Source organism: Ambystoma mexicanum, chromosome 2q (genome assembly GCF_040938575.1).
Source record: "Ambystoma mexicanum isolate Mex_15411 chromosome 2q, UKY_AmexF1_1, whole genome shotgun sequence".
Classification (NCBI taxonomy): domain Eukaryota; kingdom Metazoa; phylum Chordata; class Amphibia; order Caudata; family Ambystomatidae; genus Ambystoma; species Ambystoma mexicanum.
In genome coordinates this window covers 857,445,984-857,460,097 of record NC_090924.1, presented here as the reverse complement: position 1 = coordinate 857,460,097, position 14,114 = coordinate 857,445,984, and positions in this window count along the sequence as shown.

Genomic DNA, 14,114 nt, shown 5'->3' with positions numbered 1-14,114 from the left:
GCAAAGATGGGACACTTCACTTTGGAATCTCTTTGAAGAGATTAGATTGGCAAATGCCAGTAATTAAATAATTCAGCAGATATTGTGATTCAGCAAAAAAACAGTCTGCTAAACTTGCCATGAAAGTCTCTGATACTAAAATCAGGATGATAAGTTGCAAGAAGGAAAATAAATCCTAAAACTGAAATGTTTCCAATACACAAATGTGAAAAGTATAAATAGCCTTTATACCCTGATATAATCTTACATTTCCAAGAGGAATTTGTGGCTGACAAAAGCCATATCGCTCAGCATGTGATCTTGTCTATGGCCCACCAAAAGGTTGTATACTGAGCAGTGAACATTCATTTGAGTGGGGGGGGAGGTGTTTTGCCAAAGCTTGGGAACGCTTGCACTCTGGCAAACAAACTAATCTGTCATGCATAGGGTATTTTGGACTCACTAATCAACAGAATGGGCTTCTCATGTTGAGTTCTTAACTGTTTCACATATTACTTCTCGGACAGATCGGACAGATACAAAGCCATCTAGATGGGCAACCTCCGGTCAGACCAAAGCCCAATCACCTGAGGAGTCCCACGAGGTGCACTACTCTCCCCGCTGATCTATCATCTACACATGGAACCTTTGGGATCACTTCTCCATCACCCGGACATCTCGCTGCACCAGTATCGGATGATACCTGATTGTACTGAAAAGTCTGTGCTATGCAGGACATCTTGCACCTCGGGGATTACCTTGCCATCATCCACCCTGGATGAAAAGCACACATCTAAAACTCAATCCCTCAAACAGGGACTTCATCCTACTCAATCACCTATCAAAGCAGGATACTTTTCAGGGATGACTAAATGGCATGCACCTTGACGGATTCCCAGCTCACCTGACCCACTGCCAAACCACATGGGTTCTCTAGAGGCAGCACTCTTTCCATCTGACAACATGTCAAGAAAAAGGCCTAAACTGTCTGGTATCATCTAACCCTCCTCTGGAAGATACAAGTCTTCCTTATTCACAAAGACAACAGAAGCACAGTCCAGGACATGGTAATCTCCTCATCAATGGTGTAAACCCCTTCCTCACAGGTGATCCGGCGATGCACTTGGCCTCACCACACAGTTACATGATTCCTAATGCGAAACAAGAAATTCACACATTTTTTACCAGCCTTAGGGAGGTGCACTGGCTTCTCATGCCTCTCAGAATACTCTTTGAGATTGCCTGAATGACTTGCAAGTCAACCACAGCTTGCACACCTACCTACCGGCAGAACTCTGCAGATCAGGTGGGTCACACTCCAGATACCAGGCTATCACTAGGCTTGAGACAAAACTGGAGTACAAGGAACAGGAAACAACTCTCGTGTGGCTGAGTCCCTGCCTACTGCAAAACCATCACGATGGAAATCGGAAAGACACCAACATTCTTGCAGTTTAGAATGGAACTCAAGAAGTAACTCTTCAGTAAACACCTAGGTGCCACAGATTCTCCTTGCATTCTCACATCACATGCCAAACTCATGATTAGACCATCACATACCACTTATTGTAATCCTCCCCTTACCTCATATGTTATCTTCAACGATATGTACAGTGTTCGATTTCTGACGAGATGCATATAAAACCCAAATCAAAAATATCCCTTCAAATTTTACACAAAAATAAATAGATGAAATCCGTAAAATGTTGGCATGCTAAATCGGAGTTAGGTACATTTTAGGTATATATATATTTATATATATATATATATATATATATATATATATATATATATATATATATATATATATATATATTACATTTGTTACACGCCCAGACCCTTGGGTATTACAGCGAGGTTACAGACAGCTTATCAAATTTCTTGTACAGTGTTAAAGTCAACGGAAAGAATAACATTTGGCCAGGCGGCTCTAAATAACAGTGAATTTACAAATTTAATATACAGAATAGGTCTGAAGGAGATACATATTTAATATATAATCAATACCTATGTTAGTTAGGTATGTACAGGTAGCATAGGAAATCAATATTGGTTGAACAGCCAAGTTTTCAGCACTTCTTTGAAGCCTGAAATAGTTTCCTCATTTTTGATGCTGAGTGGTAGGGAATTTCAAAGAGTAGGGGCGAGGACTCTAAAACTACTCCCTCCTGCTCTAGTGCATTTATGACGCAGAATTTCTGGTAGTGACTTATTTTTTGATCTGAGTGACCTACTAATTGTTTTTTTCTTCATGGCATTGTTGAGGTAGCTGGGGGGTTTATTTGTGAGACATTTATGTACCACACATAGAGTTTTGAAAATGATTCTGGCTTTGATAGGCAGCCAATGATTTTATCACCTAATGTTGGAGATGTGATTTGATTTCTTTAAACCTAATGCAGCTCTAAGAGCTTTATTCTGCAACAGTTGTAGCTTGCTGATATTGTTATTGGAAGTTCCAAGTAGGAGGGTGATACAGTAGTCAAGCTTGATTAAAATCAGAGCTCTGGCCAGCGTTATACAATTGGAGGGTGTAAGGAATTGGCAGCTTAGAGCAATTAGTTTGGCTGTGTATGCTGTAATCAGTATCTATTAATGAGGCGTTTGGCAACCCTCTCTCTGTCCACTCATGGCAGGCGTGGATAAGGAGAGGGAACCAATTAATTTCATGGTCCAGATACATGTTTAAAGAAATGGCTTGAAGCCCTTCAGGCATCAATCATGAAAGCTAACACGTGCAACCCATAGATAATATGAGTATACCTTCCACCACTTAAACTCTCTTAGGTTCACTGTACATATTTTTAAAGAAGTACCCTTTGCATACCGGCTCCAAACTTAATAGAGCATTTCACATTTCATATACGCATACCTCTTGGAGGTACTCATTGTACACCCCTCTATTTCTGCAATTGCTCCACTCCAGCTGCTGACCTTTTGTTCAAGGCATGAATAATAAACTGCGCCTGCCTCGACAAAAACACTACTTGGACTGATCATATAAGGAATTGTTTTATTTGAAATAATGAATACATGTTCACTAACGAGGCCTACGTTCCTCAATGTTTTTCTCGTGCAAGTAATTAATTGTTAATGTCTCTGTGATCTAGGGTGAATCCCCCATTTACTCTGTTCACTGTGATTACTTCTCCCTAATGGTAGGTGACAGGGTGCTTATTTCTTAAATCCATATTTTCCTCTCTTACTCTCTCAGTTTTGTTAAGTAGTGTACTGTTTGTCTCTTTTATTAGTTCGGCCTGTGTTTAATGATGCCATATGTTATTGGTTTACTTCCTCTCCCTCCCTGTTTCCATGGACTTCATTGAGCGTATGGCCCTTTTAGCAACGTGCATGCAATGGATGGGGATGCAGAATTACTCTGACACCAAATAATCAAACCAACTCAGGAAGATGGCAAAGGTGCTATTTTATTAACAATTATCTAAAACAGGGAGTTACAACGGACATCAACGGACGTTCGCTCTCATAAAAACATCCTTATATGCAAAAAATAAGCCAGATGTGACGTCACACTATGTGGCAAATAATAGAAAACCTACGAGGGATTGTGATACGTTCATGGGGAACATCTAAGTATTCATTGCATAGGAACTAAGATTGTGATTGACTGCCCACTATCAGGTGGACAATGTATGCCTACCTCTAAAAAGAAGGCACCTTCAACACTATTAAGGACACAGTTTATCATTTTTCTTCAAACTATAAGGCTCTTCATTATATGGCCCTCTATAATTGGTTGGCACGCTCCTGCCATGATGGGAACATTCGGTTCACTTAGCAGCACTTAAGCTCAGATCCAGGTGCCAGGTGGTGGACTTGACTAAACCTCCTATCATGGACATGCACAGGCTTTAGTAATGGGCAACAAATTAGCAAGCACTAACCTGTTTCAGATGCACCAACTGAGGCTATGGAGAAATCCCCCTGAGCAACCCTATTCCCCCGCCCTTTAGTCAGGAGCTGAGGGAATTGGACTCCCAGAGAAACCCTCTGGGGAAAAAAACCCTGCCTAGCGGGAGCCTTCCTTCTGGTTGTGGATAACTGTGAATTCAGGACCGATTCCCTCACTGCCCAGCTACGTGTGTACAGATTCTGTCTGCAAGAAACAGAGAAAGCGAAGGTGAGTCAGGAAACAGAGTTATGTTTTTGAATAGGTCAGAGGAAGTGTTTTAGTACCTGCTTGGTTTTATCAACTGACTTTTCTTCGGCTGGAGGTTGAAGTCCGGGATGAATGGTTCCCGTGCTGGGAAGGAAGGGTTTTGATTAAGAGCGGGTAAAAAGAATCAGAAGATCGGGAGATCAAAGAAACAGTTCACGCACCAGAATTCACAGTAGGCTGTGTCTGGCGCATGCGTAAAAGTGAGAGAGTGGGGGGCAGAACACTGATGAGCGTGGAGGAGAGATTCCGCTCTATAGAACAGAAAAAGAAGTTAGCAGGGATCCGTGGAGAGAATCTGGTGAACTCTTGAGTTTAGTATATAAAAACATACCCTTTAGATTGCGGAAGTGGCTGTATTGGGTCTGCGTCAGAGGGAAGGGCGGAATAGAGTAAGGAACAAGCGCACCTAGTAAAATGAAGAAAGGTTTAATCAAGGAAGATCTTGGCAAGGCATTTAGAATGTAGGGAATGTAAGACACTCACAAATCGTCAGAACTCGGAAGAGTAGTGAGGCGAAGTTGCTTCTGCAGATATGCCTGTTCTGGATCTGCAGTGGAAGGAGATAGGAAGTGATTGTCAGAGCCAGGGACAACTGAAACAATACACATCCCTTTCAATGCCATTTTGGAAGTAGCACTGCAAACAGAATTAATCCTTCTCCATCTCCTCAAGAGAAACCAGCGCTGAATTAGAGGTTTCTGAGTATGACCCCTACCAAATGCAAAACACCCCAGCTTGCAGGGGTGTAGACAGTGAAACCGCTGTGTGAAACGGGGAGCATGAACCGCAGAAGCCAGTTCCCAGGAACGATCGTCCAGAGAGTAGCCCTTCCATTCCACCAAATATTGGAACCGACCCCCTGAAATATCGAGAATCACAGATCCCAGTGACTTCAAATTCTGGTCCGGAGAGGGTCAATACTGGAGGAGGACGGGAGGTTGTATCCCGATGAAAACTACCCAGTACATTCGGTTTGAGTTGAAACACGTGAAATACCAGATGAAATCTGGACCAAGTAGGAGGAAGGCGAAGATGATAGACAACTGAACCTTCCCTGATCCATCCCTGCTCCTAATACAAATTTTACTTGGCATTTTCTTGAGATTCTGCAATAATCACAAATCTAATACTTTTTAGGGGCATTTAAATTATGACTTTCAGTGCTTCATCATAGCGTTTTGGGGCTGATTTGTTTGTTGTTCCTGCTCACTTGGAATGTGTAAGCAGTTGTTTTGGGGCGGTTCAGTGCTTTAACAACTGGCACCATGCGGTGCCTTTAAGATGGCCACCAGGGCCTTCTCACCACCTAAGGCAGTGCTTGCTTCCTGCCTCTGTTACTACTTGGCCAGTGATTGGCTGGGGTGCTGCCTCTGTTAGTCAAATGAGGAACCGCTGGCTCTCACCTGCCCATGCAGCTAAGCTACTGAATTCAAGTGTTTACTTTTCAGCAACACGCGAAGAGCGAGGTCCTGCAACTCCACTTCACCTGCCTGCTTGTTTTTTTTCCTTTGAGTGCACGTTTGGTGCAGCGCTGCTTTCTGGCATCCTGAGGAGGTAGGAGCAACTTTGTGATCCATCCCTGCTCCTAATACAAATGTTACTTGCCATTTTCTTGAGATTCTGCAATAATCACACATCTAACACTTTCTGGGGACATTTAAATACTGACTTTGCCCCTGCTCACTTGGAATGTGTAAGCAGTGGTTTTGGGGCATTTCAGTGCTTTAACAACTGGCACCATGCGGTGCCTCAAGATGGCCACCCGGGCCTCCTCACCACATAAGGCATTGCTTGCTTCCTGCCTCCGTTACTACTTGGCCAGTGATTGGCTTGGGATGCTGCCTCTTTTTGTCCAACAAGGAACCAGAAGGCTTTATCCTGCCCTTGTTCCAAGGCCCACTTCAAAGGCCCTTGTCAGTTTCCCTGTCCACTTACTGGGAGGCTCCATGATGCTACAACAGCCTGACCCTCCCTGGGGCTGCCAGCTCCCTCAGCTATGAAACTGTACTTCCAAGACCCTCCTACTTCCCTCTCTATTGGTTAGTTTCCCTCTGTCAGCCTACCCTTTTGATTTCACTTCATTCATCTTCACTCTACCTTCTGCTTGTTTACAACTGGCCTTCCCTTCATGCTCTTGTCTAAGCCAATTGGTGCCTTACAAATTGACTTGAAAGTCAAAGGCCCTCATTAGGACCCAGGCGTTGAGGGGTTTACGGCGCCGTAAACGGCGCCGACCCTTAACGCCTGATTCCAAGGTCCCTTTGCGGGATGGTGATTTTAACGCCTGCTTTTTGCAGGCGTTAAAACCCATGCCGCAAAGGGACCTTGGTGCTAATTACGCCACCGTAATTTACGGTGGCGTAATTAGCACCTTTCCCCATTCCCATTATGCCCTATGGGGCAAAAAAGGGAATGGGGAAGGGTAAAATGGGAAATGGGGATTTACCGCCCCACTCACCTTGGAATGGGGCGGTAAATCCGCCAACCACCATGGCGTAAATGTAGTTTACGCCATGGTGGTAAGGGTACGACCCAGGCGGTAACTTCACACCTGGGTCGTAATGAGGGCCAAAATGTGGGTGTGTTTGGTAAAGTCAAATTTGGGTGTGTTTGGGAAAGTCAAATTTGGGTGTGTTTTGGGAAAGTCAAACTTGAGGGTGTTTGGGAAAGTCAAATTTGGGGGTGTTTGGGAAAGTCAAATTTGGGTGTTTGGGAAAGTCAAATTTGGGTGTTTTGGGTTAGTCAAATTTGGGCGTGTTTGGGAAAGTCAAAGTTTCTGTAAATCAAAATTTGCTGTGTTTCTGTAAATCAAAATTGGCTGTGTTTTTCCTCACCTTACTTGGCCCTCAATTGTAACCTGCTAGCCCAGTGACTGCTCCATACCTCTGATCTGGTATATTTCTCGTAATGCCTCCTCTCTCTACCTGCCCATGGTGTTTTCTGTTTCTCCTATCTATTGCAACTGTTTCTCTATCAACTTTCCTTCCCTTCTCACTAAGTCTGGTAAGAAATAATTCAAAAAGGATATCCTGGCTTCCAACCCAGATCGCCCCATCGCTGATACTTATTCCAGCGCCTCTGCCAGACAAACCCTCACTGACATCCTCTATCTCATTCCCTCACCAGATCTCTGGACCCCTCATATGATCTCTATGCTCTGTCCTGTCTCCTCCTCTCCCATTAATGGTGGCAGCCGTTGGGAAGTCAGTATGTATATTTTTGACTCCTCCAGAGTCTTCATAAACGTCTATCTAAATGGTACTGTCATGGTGCAAGACCCTCAGGCTAATCTCCTCCTCTTTGATAGGCGGTTCCCTCGCCTCATCAACTTCTATTGCTCTTCGATATTTTTACTAAACAAACAACATTCAGACTAGTCGACAATACACATTTACAAACACTGTGATCACCTTATCTCTCTCACATTTACTTGATACCCTATACAGGAATTGAGACGTAATTTTACCTAATCCTGATTAAGCTTTTTATGTTTCTGCTCTACCCCCGCTGGGATTTGAGATGTCTCCTTCTGAAACTCCCTTGCGTCAGGATTCCTAGGCACTACTTTTTCTCTTCACAATATTTCCCGTTACTCCACAAATTATCACAATCCCATCCCCTTTATTTACCATTCCCCTTAGTCTACTCATCATTCATTAATCAACTTGAGGCCTTCAGTATCGACTTCTCCTTCAATCCGAGCACTTTGCCTTCCGTCCGCAGAGGGCCCGTGAAAACCGGGCAGGAATTTCGTCAAAAGGGGACCTGTCCACCGTCTCGGTTCTTCTTTCATGTTTATTTCTATCAGCAGCTCGCCACAGGAAATCCTGCTATCTTCCTGCTAATGGCAGAGGATGCCCGATTGTCTGAAACTCTGGAGACTAACTAGTTTGGATCTTTTTCAACCATCCTCTGCTACCACTTGAGCTTTTGGCCCTTTAGTAACGTGCATGCAATGGATGGAATCGCAGAGTAATTCTGAGTCCAAATAATCGAACCAACTCAGGAAGATGGCAAAGAGTCTGTGTTATTAACAATTATCTAAAACAGGGAGGTTACAACAGACATCAACAGACGTTCGCTGAGCTCTCAACGATTTTCTCATAAAAAGACCCTTGTATGCAAAAAATACATCAGACGTGATGTCATACTACCTGGCAAATAATAGAAAACCTATCAAGGGGTTGGATTGACTAAGGGAAACATCTAAATATACTTTCTATAGGGACTAGGATTGTGATTGGCTCCCCACTGTCAGGTGGACAACTTATGCCTACCTCTAAAAACATGTAATCTTTAACACTTTTAAGTTCACAGTTTATCATTGGTATTCAAACTATAAGTTCCTTCATTATACGGCCCTCTACAATTGGTTGGCAGGCTCGTGCCATGTCTGGAACATACTTTATTTATTTATTTATTTATATTTATATAGCGCACAAGAAGCCCAGGGGCATTGAGGCGCTGTTACTTGCAATAACTTAGTTACATGGTACAGGCATGAAAGCGATTGATAACACATTATGAATACTACAAGATATCATACTGTTGTTACAGATATTGCATTGGGACGTATATTACAACATATATGATAAGTATTCGTGCTGGTGTGTCGGGTCTTATGTGAAGAGGGTAGTTTTCAGAGTTTTGCGGAAGGTGGTGAGGGAGGCCTCCCCTTGGATAGTGGGAGGTAGGGCATTCCAGTGAGTGGGCGCTAGATAGGGGAAGCTAAATCTGCCCGCTTTTACTCTTTTTACTAGTGGCACCAAGAGCATGTTGGTGTATGGTGATCTGGTTGGCCTGGTAGTGGAGACGGGGTGGATCCTTTGAGAGAGGTATGCTGGAGCAGTGAGGTGAATGCACTTGTGGGTCAGTGTCAGGGCTTTGAATACGATCCTTTCCTTTATTGGGAGCCAGTGGGCTAGTTTTCTGGCTTCAGAGATGTGTTCTCTTTTAGCAATGCCTTGGGCTGCCCGGATACCATTGTTCTGTATTACTTGTAGTCTCTCTAAGTTTTTGTTGGAGGTTCCTAGAAAGAGTACGTTGCAGTAGTCTAGCCTAGAGCCGGTGATGGCTCTGGCTATGTTGGTGCAGTTCTCTTTGGAGAGAAAGGGTCTGACTGCGTTGATAAGGTTGGCATGATATGCAGCTGCTGAGGCTATTGCGCTGACTTGTCTATCCATGGATAGGCTGGAGTCCAGGTAGACTCCCAGAGTTTTGACAGAGTCGGAGACCGGAATTTTAATGGAGTCAATGGTGAAGTGGATGAATTGGGCATCTAGATTTTTTAGTGTGTCGGGGGAACCTACCAGGAGGAGTTCTGTCTTGTCAGAGTTGAGGCATAGACCGTTGTCTGCCATCCAGGCTTGGATGGTGTTGTAGAGGTTGTTGAGGGTCAGGGAGTCAGTGTCATAGTTCCCTGTGAGAGTGAGGAGGATCTGCGTGTCGTGGGCGTAGTCGGTGTAGGATATGCCCATAGCGTCGAGGATGAGGAAGAGGGGTCGTGTGAAGATGTTGCATAGGGTGGGGGAGAGACAGGAGCCTTGGGGTACACCACAAAGTATAATGGTTGGTGATGCGGCGGCTAGGTCAGAGAATACTTGCATGGTTCTGTCTTGTAAGAAAGAGGTGATCCAGGCTGTGGCCTCTGGGGATAATTTGGCAGTGGAGGAAAGGTGGTGGCATAAGACACTATGGGCCTCATTACGACCTTGGCGCTAAGTGAAAAACGATGGCGGTAAATGGTTACCGCCATCGTTTTCCGCCAGGCACGATTATGACCCGTGACCGTTAACTACGATGCCATTAGCGCCATCGTAGTTAACGCTGCCGCTAACTGCACCAAGGGAGCGCGCACGCGACCTCCCACAACGTACTTAGCGCCATGGCGGTAAGGTACGCGAATGCCGACCCGAGCGGACATGCACCTAACGCCATCACCCAGGCCGTTAAGTACCTTACCGCCATGGTGCTAATTACGCCATCGCGAACCAACCGTAAAGGGACATGTAAAGTGAATGCAGCTGCCACAGGTGCACAGAAACAGCACAGGTGAAGGCAATACAGACTCAGGAAGCACAAAAAGTGCACACCCCACCCCTTCCCACACCCAGTCACACTCCACAATGATACCAATACGACTAGCAATGTTGGGGCTGGAGGACCTGATAGCAATGCGAGTGCTACAACTGCAGCAACAACAACAACAACAACAACAACAGGCTGCATGGAGGAGACGCAGGAGGAGAAGGAGGGCAAGGCAGGGCCAGCTAGCCCCACCAGCACAGCCAGTGGCACCACGCAGGCAGCCCCCAATCCCACGCATCAGAGCCAGTCCATTCAACCTCACTGCAGAGCAGATCCATACCCTGTACCGTTTGGACCGGGACACCATTACCGCCATCGTAGACATGACACACAACGACATCGTCAGCATGATAGAAAGTCCAACCTCCATCCCACCCCTACTGAAGGTAGTGTCTGTACTCCACTTCCTGGCCACAGGCACCTATCAGCACACAGTGGGGCACTTGCATAGAATCTCACAACCATTATTCTCACGTACGCTCATCCAAGTGCTCGATGCCCTCCTCAAGCACACAGATGACCACATCTCATTACCACGGACTGCCCAGGAGATTGCAAACACCAAAGTGGGATTCCATGCACTAGCAGGCATACCTGGTTGCATTGGTGCCATCGACTGCACCCATGTGGAATTGGTTGTTCCACGTGCCATGGAGGTACCGTACCGCAACCGGAAACAGTACCACTCAATTAACGTGCAAATGGTCTGTGACTCCAACAAGATCATCACACATTGTTGTGCCCGATTCCCCGGATCAACCCATGACGCAATGGTCCTGAGGAACTCCACAATACCACGCTACATGGAGCGACATGCAGGCCCAAGATCCTGGCTACTCGGTGAGTCCAATGTCATGACCATGGAAATGTGAAGTGGGTAGGTGAATGACGTACCGATGCATACTCCACCTGGCTGAAAGGGGGGGGGGGAATGATGCATACTCCACCTGGCTGTGAGTAGCAGAGAGAACGGAGATAGATGATACCCTAGAGCAACCCAGACTCCACCCAACGCCAGTAAAGCCAATACCCAATGTATGCAGCCCTCCCCTGTGAATGAGGTCGTGCCCCAACCATGACACAACCATCTGCATGTGCATTTTACCAAATCAGACCCCATTGCCAACAATGCAGAACACCTAAATGCACCCAACACCATCAACCGACAGGCCTGTCCCCCACAACTGACCACGAAGGAGGCACATGACGGACAGAAACATCAACACACCATTACACAGAGAGCAGGGCCCCCAAAATGGCCCTGTCTACATCACCATCGCTCACTGGGGCCATGATGAGGCGCACAGAAATGTTGCAATGATGTGTGCATTGCCATTACAGGACATGTGCCAGGCCAACTAACCAAACGGCATGAACGGACACAGTGGATGGGCACTCACAATGCACTCCACCCCACTGCATACATTGGGTGATGGCATGCAAGACAGGCCATGGGAGACATGAGCATATACTTGTTGCATTGTGTGAATTGATCAGTGCATGTAGGAGTGATCCTAAGTAACAGTTGGATACAAGCCATGGTGGCACATCATGTTATTTGTCATACGTCATGACTGACACATACAATCTCGCCCAAATACAGGTGATGCAGGCTATCCCCTGAAGAGGTGGCTCCTTACACCAGTCCGGAACCCGCAGAACCAGCACGAGGAGGACTTCAACCGTGCACATACACGTACCCGTGTGGTCATAGAGCAAACATTTGGCCTATTGAAGGCACGGTTCCGATGCCTCAGCAGGTCTGGTGGTGCACTCCTGTACCGCCATGAGAAGGTGGCAAAGATCGTCATGTCATGTGTCATGCTACACAATATGTGCGTCAGACGGAATGTGCCCCTGCCCCCTGACGCAGAACTGCAACCACCTGACGATGAGGATGAGGAGGGTGCTGATGGGGCGGCACCCTATGGAGGAGGCGATGCCCAGGAGGGGCGTGCAATGCGCCAAACTATCATCGACCACTGCTTCTAACACACACGGCTGGTGTGTACCACATGGAGACTGCACTTGGGCCACTGTGTGTTCCTGGGACATGCACACTGTGGACTGTACACCAATGAAGCACACATATGCAATGAAAATGTCGACACAATTCATTTTGGAGAAGCAAAACGTGTATTTCGGAGATAACATGTCGTGGCACACCCACTCCCCCCTCCCCCTCCCCCCTGAATACCCCAACACACCCACTCCCCCCTCCCCCTCCCCCCTGAATACCCCAACACACCCCCTCCCCCCTCCCCCCTGAATACCCCAACACACCCACTCCCCCCTCCCCCCTGAATACCCCAACACACCCACTCCCCCCTCCCCCCTGAATACCCCAACACACTCACTCCCCCCTCCCCCCTCCCCCCTGAATACCCCAACACCCCCTGTGATCAAGTGGCTGATGTATTATTGCACCGGGCAGGCACTATTGGCAGCCCCCTCTCCCAGACCCCGGGGCACCCCTGCCTGTGCTCCGCAGGGTCCGGCCTGATCGGCGGACGGGGCTGCTCGGGGTGGAACTGGCAGCGGAGGATGTGCTTGGCTGCTCAGTTGGATGCATGTCCCGAATTGAGCGTGCAAGCTCAGACAGCACGCGCCGCATGTCAGCAAGTTCGGCACAAATGTCCTTTGTGCAGGACTGCATGTCAGCCCTCAGGGTCTCGGAGGTTTGCACCATCGCTGCCCTCAGGGTCTCGGTGCTTTGCACCATCGCTGCCCTCAGGGTCTCGGTGCAGTGTTCCATTGATGCCCTTGCACCCCCACATTCCGTGACATGCTCATTAAGGAGCGAGGAGAGTTGCTGCTGGCGAGTTATGAGCTCCTCCAGGCTCTGTTGTTCCCTCTGTGCCATGCCTATTGCCTGTGGTGTGTCCATGGGGCTGCTCCCCTCCTGCAGACTTACAACAGGGCTTGGGGGGGATGGCCAATCGTCATCATCGATTTGCACCTGTGTGGCATCCTCATGTGGGCTGCTTTGGGACAGGGTGGGGGATTGGAGGTGGGCAGTGGGGGGTCCCACATCAGTATCCTCTGCATCCCCTGCATCACTGTCTGAGCAAGCTGGTATGGCAGCAGTTTCCCCCATAGTGCTGCTTCCTGCTGAACCTGTCCCCTCTGTGGGAACCATTTGGGGGATGTTTACTGCTTCTGCTGCAGCTACCTTGCTACCTGCTGGGGTGCCGGTCAGTGGCCTGTCCTGTTGTCTGGCACCGGCTTTTGGCTGCTGTGGTGTTTTTTGTGCTGCAGCAGAGGTGGAGGGTTGTAGTGTTGGCCCTGTGGTCCTGGCCCTCTTGACAGGTGTGGTGTCAGGTGTGTCCTCATCATCGGGTTCTGAGTCTGAGCCTGTGGTGGAGCAAAGGAGGAAGAGTGTTATTGATGGGTCTGCGTACATTGCGCGTGCATCGTGATGGATGACTTCATTTGGGTTACTAGATGCGGCACATTTGAGGCAGGGGCATACAGGTTGTCTCACTTTTGCGTGGAAGTAGCATGGAGGTATGTGGGTGCCTGCAGTTAGGGTGTGCATACTGCATGCGTACTGGGTGGAGGTCAGATGTGGCTCTAGGCAGTACCCTGCTGATGTGTTGCATTTACACTATAGGGTAACATTGGGCTTCACATGAATGGACTTCAGTGACTCTAGCATGGCTTCATTTGAGGCACCTACCTGCATCGCCTGATGCCGGTGCTCCTCGCTCCATCCCTCCTACCCCTTCAATGGACTCCATCCCGATTGTTGAGGCGCATATTTCTTCCCAGGGCTGTAGTTTGATTGGGGACTCAGATCCTCCCCCGGTCGCCATGCCCATGTTGCGGTTCGCCGAGAGGATGCTCCTGACGCGGAGCCGGAGATCGT